Genomic DNA, 7,407 nt, shown 5'->3' with positions numbered 1-7,407 from the left:
TATTTCACATCATTTTTACATCTTCAAAAGGAAAAAGAAAACAAACGGTATTTGTTAGTTAAACAAAACACACCCAAGAAGTGACGTTAGGTTAATCCTAATGAGATATAACGTTCATATAACCGTTAGTTTACACAATAATATAATTTGAGGTATATATTTAGGTGAAGTATTCATATAGCCTTCATATAGCCTTTAGTTTTCACAATAATATAATTTGGGGTATACAGGGGTAAAGTATTTGAAAGCGCCGTTAACCTAATATAACCTAACCTATCCTCCCCCTTATGTTCAAATATATAGCCCAAATTATGCAAGTCCAATGCATTCTATCACTTGTCATTTATCTTTGGGGTTTGAAGTCGGTTTTCCGAGATCTAACCTAAGCGCAATCCTTGAGCGTGATTCGCTTAATTAATAAGTACCAAAGAAATTGACGATAAATCCGAAACAAGATTTCCCATAATTAGTAATTACATAATTCATGTAAGTAGACAGAAATCCGCTGAAGTAATGAAATAGTAACATTGACCACTTTTACGGGATAATATGTAAAATAACCAAGCTATGAAAGCGAAAATATTCCAGAAGTACCATTTTTTTATGCGGAAATGCATCGTAGGTGGATTTTGGCTAAAAGTTTACTGTAAAAAACTTGGTAGTTTGAAGAATTCAGTGCGCAAAAGAGTATCCAAATAGTGTAAATACACCCCATCTGGCAACGCTAATATCTATTATAAAGATAGTAAAATATGACGTCCTATTATAAACCTGTATTAGACGATAAACGTCCTATAGACGATTGTCAGGAGAAGAACAGACAATATAGTTTTTCTTTAACATTTTAAAGCGTAGTGCCCCTGTTACGCCAAAGTTTGTAATTTATTGGGAGTAAAATTTCTACTACAAGCCTAATACTAATAGCTCATTGCAGCCCTAAGTCACCTGAAGTCAATACAAATGCACACGGTCCTCCTAACCCCAGATTATTCAAAGCTTCTCCCTTCCATGAAGCTCCAATTACCTTTAAATCCTTTCTTATAATTTTTACCCCCAAATCCGAGAGTGACATTCTTTTTGTTTGGCCCAAAACAGACAGTCAAAAAGACCAGAGTACAATTAATATATAAAATTAAATCAAAAGCAAGTTTTTTCAACTGAAAGTAAGGACCAACACTAAAACTCAAAACGAACAGAAATTATTCCGTTTATGAAGGAGTCACCCTCCTCTTCAACACCTTGCTCTTCATGCTAAAGTTTTTAGGACTTTAATTTAGGACTTCTTTTAAAGTTTTTAAGACGCTAAAGTTTAGGACTAGACTTCCTTTTCTAATTAAACGGCATTTGTATTTCATGAGTCGTTCTAAAAAAATTGTGACACACATTCAATCTACCCTTTCCATATAAAAACTTTTGAAATATACCCTTTGCATTTAGATACTATGCTAGTTTGATTCACTACGTTGTCAGTTACTTGATAACCCTATTCATATATGTAATGATTTCTGTTCGATTTAATTTAAATGTAGCCCCATACTTTCAGTTGTAAAATTTAATTTAAATTTTATAATTAAAATTTTAATAATAAAATTAAATAGCGTAAAGTTAATGATTTTAAATTTTACAACTTCAAATTTTTAAAGTTGTAAAATTTTTAATTTAACATTAATAAAGCATTAGGTAAACTAATAGAATGTCATGGTTATGAATAGAATATCAGATCTTTTTCTTTCCTTCATTACTATAGATATCGCTTTTTTTCTTTATCTGAATTACAAGAATAGTGATTACGAGAAACCTCATTTCAGATTCCATTGTAATTTTTTTTTCGTTTTTCTTTTTATAGATGTTAAAAAGTCTGAGAACCTTTTAGAAAATCTCATCTACTGATTGAGCGATCCCAAACAATTCACAGTGCCATTAACTTTTTCTACTCTATTGTCTCGCTCCTTCTGAAATCATCTCTATAAGCGTTGATTGGAAAAGGCTCTTATGACAAAAAAAAATAGAAGAATCATATCTTTCTAATCTTGTGCCTTTTATTACTTTTTATCGAAAGCCATTAGGGTTCTTCCGCTACTCACTGAATCATTTATGAAAGTAATTGATTTTTTTTAAGGGGTTGGGGATCATTCTCATTTTTCTTTGTAGGTGCTTCTGCTAGTATTATTTTTTTGATATTGTAAAAATGAAAAAAGAATACAATTTAAAGAAATAACTTTTTGTCTTAACTAAACTTCTTTTAACTTTACTGGAATTCTTTTACAAGAGCAAGCATATAGTTAAAAAAAATTGCTGAATGAATTGTGTAATAGCAAGAAGTCTTACTATTTTGTTTCTGATAATAAATGACAGTATTACAATGTAGCATTATGATGTACTATGCTCCTACCGTGCAATATGTTGCTGGAAAGGCCAAGGCACGGTAACAGACTTATCAAACAGTCCTGGTAACGAGCTGTGTTAAGGAGCGACCCGGCTCAATAGTAACCAAAACTCTAAAAAACGGAATTTTGATACCAATAGTTACATCAAAAGAATTGGATTTTAATGCTGATATTAAATATAGAAGTTTCATCAAGTTTAGTCTTGCCTATCAAAAGTTAAAAGGCTGAGAAAATTTGCTTTATTTTAGAAAATAGGGAAACACCCCTTAAAAGTAATAGAATCTGAACGAAAATCACATCAGCAGATTCAGCATATCAGAGAACCCTATAGTAAAAGTTTCAAGCTGCTATCGACAAAAATGTGGAATTTTTTATTTTTGCCAAAAGACAGAGACGGATGCGTGTTTATTTGTTTGTTTATTTGTTGTTTTTTTTTTCTCAGAGGTGATCGTATCGTCCAGTGGTCCTAAAATGTCGCAAGAGGGCTCATTCTGACGGGAATGAAAAGTTCTAATGCCCTTTTTAAGTGACCAAGAAATTGGAGCGCAGTTAGGCCCCCTTCAACGCTAATTTTCCTCCCTAAGTCACCGGATCAAAATTCTGAGATAGCCATTTTTTTCATCATAGTCGAAAAGCTTAATAATTATGTATTTGGGGACGAATTACTCCCCCACAGTCTCCGTGGGAGGGGCTGCAAGTTACAAACCTCGACCAGTCTTTACATTTAGTAATGGTTATTGGGAAGTGTATAGACATTTTCAGGGTGATTATTTTGCAGGGGGAGTGGTTGAGGGGAGGTGGTTATTTGGGGGATACTTTCCATGCAGGAATCTGTCATGAGGGAAGAGGATTTTCATGAAGGGGGCGCAGGATTTTCTAGCATTTCTAAAAAAAATAAAAAAATAAATGTGAAAAAGTTTTTCAACTGAAAGTAAGGAGCAGCATTAAAACTTAAAACGAACAGAAATTATTACGCATGTGAGGGTTTTAACTCCTCCTAATACCTCGGTCTTTGCGCTAAAGTATGTTTAGTAATTTCAACTATTTATTCTACGGCCTTTGTGATTCAGGGGTCATTCTTGAGGAATTGGCACAAAATTTAAGCTTTAGTATGAAGAACGAGGTATTGAAGATGGGGCAAAACCCCTCATAAACGTAGTAAAAACATACGAATATAGAAGTTCGTTACATAAGTTAATTCGTAAGTTACGTATATTTTTACTAATGAAAAAGTTCGTAAAAAATTAAAAGTTCTAGTTGCCTTTTTAAGTAACGCTAGGCCTCCTCCCCTGCTTCTTTGTCCGAAAACTATGAGAAAGCCATTTAGCAAAAAAAAAAAATAATATGCAAATATCGTTTTAATTATTCATGTGCGGAGAGCCAAAATCAAAACATGCATTAATTTACGCTAAAGTTTCTTACTGTTTCAGAAAGTAGAGTTGAGAGAAAGAGTGAAACTTTAGCGTAAAGAGTGGGGCGTTGATGAGGAAGCAGCCCCTTTCATATACGAATTAATTTCTGTTCGTTTTAATTTTTAATTTCGCTCTTTACTTTCAGTTAAAGAAACGCGTTTTATTTTATTTAATCCAGCTTAGAAACAACACTGGCTTGACTCTTTTTTTCCCACTTGTCATTGCGCGAATGGTCGTAGAGAATTGTCTAAATACTTGTTGAAAGCGAACATTTGCACAAACACACTTTTAATTAATTAATTATTATTGGTAACGTATTAAAGCGTCAGTTTTACCCCTTTTTGACGAGCAAATAATGATTTTCTCTTCGAACAATAATTTTAAAATAAAAAAATCGAATCATTTTTGAAAAACTGTATTTTAGGCTTTATCAATTTTGAGGATACACATAATCCTCTTTAAAGCATTGAATACGCCAGGATATAAATTCTATTCTCTTCTTTAGTTTGACAGATCCAACCACATTCCCTCATTCCACCTTCTCAAAATCCTCACTCTGCCGAAGAATAGCATTGACAGATAAAATAAAAAGGAATTATTTTATAGTTTCATGTTCTAATTGTCCTAGTTGAAACCGTAAATAAATTAAGTCAAATTCATTCACTAAATCCTAATAGCTCAATTATAGAGCAGGAGGTTGAGGAGAGGGGGTCAGTCCACCTTACACATAGAATAGTTTCTCTTTCGTTTTGAATTTTTGTGTCCCTCTTTATTTTATTACTTTTGAGAATGTTGTTTTTTTTTTAATTTAATTTATTTTTGTTTTCAATAACATATATCGCGGTTACCCTAGATGTGACAAGAGGTAGCGTCCAGTCAAACCCGACTAAGTTAATGTTTAACTTTTGCAGAACAATGCTTCGAGACAAAAAGCCCACTTCGTACATTTACTTTTAATAGTAGTTGCCCCCCCCCCTAAAAAAAGACGAAAAAGTACAAAATAATATAATTTTCCCAAATGAACTATTATCTCTATTGTCCAAATGACTGTTGCCCAAACTGAACTATATACACATATATTCTTCCTAATAAAGGTAGATCATTTTGTAAATGAAAATGATCTGAATGTTCATTCAAATGTTTTGAAGCACATCTCATAGGAAAGTGGAAGACCCTGCCTAAAATATCTCTTTTTGGCCTAAATACACTCCCCCATCCTAAAAAGAAAATACAATGGCCAGCACCCTTATAAATAGGATATATTTATGCAAAACTCTATGACCATTTTTTTTATTGGGTAGCCGGTTTATAATAACGATTTGTTATTATGGACTGCATCTATGTTTAGGAACAATTTGTATACAGCATATTTACTTACAATGACCTCGGGACTGGGTGGCTATATTAACACCCTTTTAATAGTTTTCAGAATTTTTGAGTTCTGGCCATATTTTGGCTAAAATACTAGAATGCGGTGCTTTCCTGTGGCTTCATCTCTTTTGTTATTAAATAAAAAAAACAAGTTTTTTTAACTGAAAGTAAGGAGCGACATTAAAACTTAAAACGACCAGAAATTACTTCGTATATGAAAGAGGCTGCTTCCTCATCAACGCCCCGCTCTTTACGCTAAAGTTTTTTACTGTTTTAAAAAGAAGAATTGAGAGAAAGAATTGTTTTAAAAAGAAGAATTGAGAGAAAGAGTCAAACTTTAGCGTAAAGAGCGAGGCGTTAATGAGGAAGCAGCCTCTTTCATATACGAAGTAATTTCTGGTCGTTTTAAGTTTTAATGTCGCTCCTTACTTTCAGTTAAAAAAACTTGTTTTTTTTTTATTTAATTTCTGGACGTTTTTGAATCAATGCATGTTTTGATTTTGGTTCTCCGCAGAGGAAAAATTAAAACAAAATTTGCATTTTTTTTTTTTTTTGGCTAAATGGCTTTCTCATAATTTTGATCGAATGATTTTGAGAAAAAAAGAGCGGGGGAGGAAGCCTAGTTGCCCTCCGGTTTTTTGGTTAATTAAAAAGGCAACTAGAATTTTTGATTTTTTACGAATATTTTTATTAGTAAAAGATTTACGTAACTTATAAATTAGCTTAAGTAAAGAACTTTTGTATTCTCATATTTTTATTACATATATGAGGGGGTTCCCCCCTTGTCAGATCCTCGCTCTTTACATTAAAGCTTAAATTTTGTCCCAATTCATTAAGAATGACCCCAGAATTACAAAAGCTGTAGAATAAATAGTTGAAATTACTAAAAATACTTTAGCGTAAAGAGCGAGGTATTAGGAGGAGGTGAGCCCCCCAAATGGGTAATAATTTCTGTTTGTTTTAAGTTTTAATGCTGCTCCTTACTTCCAGCTGAAAGAACTTTTTCATAATTATTTTTTCATTTTTTTTTAAATAATGCTAGTAAATCCTGCGCTCCCTTCATGGAGATTTTCTTCCGCCATGACAAACTATCGATGGAAAGTTCCCCCAGCATATCCCCCTCTTCTCAACCCCTCCCCCAACCAGAAAAATCCTCCTGAAAACGCCTGTTCACTTCCCAATAACCATTACTATATGTAAGCACTGGTCAAACTTTGTAAATTGTTGCCCCTCCCACGGGGACTGTGGGGGAGTAAGTCGTCCCCAAAGACATAGTTATAAGGTTTTTCGACTACGCTGAATAAAATGGCTATCTCAGAATTTTGATTTGTTGACTTCGGTAAAATAATTAGCTTGGGAGGGGGCCTAGGTGCCCTCCAATTTTTTGGTCACTTAAAAAGGGCACTAGAACTTTTCATTTCCATTAAAATGAGCCCTCTTGCAACATTCTAGGACAACTGGGTCGATACGATCACCCCTGGGAAAAAGAAAAAAAAAACAAAAAAAAAAAAAAAACAAATAAACACGCATCCGTGATCTGCCTTCTGGCAAAATACAAAATTCCACATTTTGTAGATAGGAGCTTGAAACTTCTACAGTAGGGTTCTCTGATACGGTGAATCTGATGGTGTGATTTTCGTAAAGATTCTATGACTTCTAGGGGGCGTTTCCCCCTATTTTCTAAAATAACGCAAATTTTCTCAGGCTCGTAACTTTTGATGGGTAAGACTAAACTTGATGAAACTTATATATTTAAAATCAGCATTAAAATGCGATTCTTTTGATGTATGTATTGGCATCAAAATTCTATTTTTAGAGTTTTGGTTACTATTGAGCCGGGTCGCTCCTTACTACAGTTCGTTACCACGAACTGTTTGACTAAAAAACTGCACTAGATCAGTAAATATTCATCCGAATGAAATCTCTTTCAACAGATTACAACTTATTCGGAAAAATAAGAAATTTCGTATTTTGTTGATAGCGACTTAATGGCTCAGATACATGTAAAATTTCGTTAATGATTTCCATCAAGATCACACCCCTTTTGAAAAATTTCATCTCTTTTTTTTAAAATTGTACATCTCATATGCAAAAAGAAATGACAAACTGTAAAATGAACACATTTTTCAATATATATTAGAATCCGAAAAATAGTTGATTTTGCTATTGCACATAATACTAATCAAAACTTTGTTCTTTAGCATTTCAGTATCTATTGACAAGGATTGCTATTTGCT

Source organism: Artemia franciscana, chromosome 12, assembly GCF_032884065.1.
Source record: "Artemia franciscana chromosome 12, ASM3288406v1, whole genome shotgun sequence".
NCBI classification, from domain to species: domain Eukaryota; kingdom Metazoa; phylum Arthropoda; class Branchiopoda; order Anostraca; family Artemiidae; genus Artemia; species Artemia franciscana.
This window is presented reverse-complemented; position numbering follows the sequence as displayed.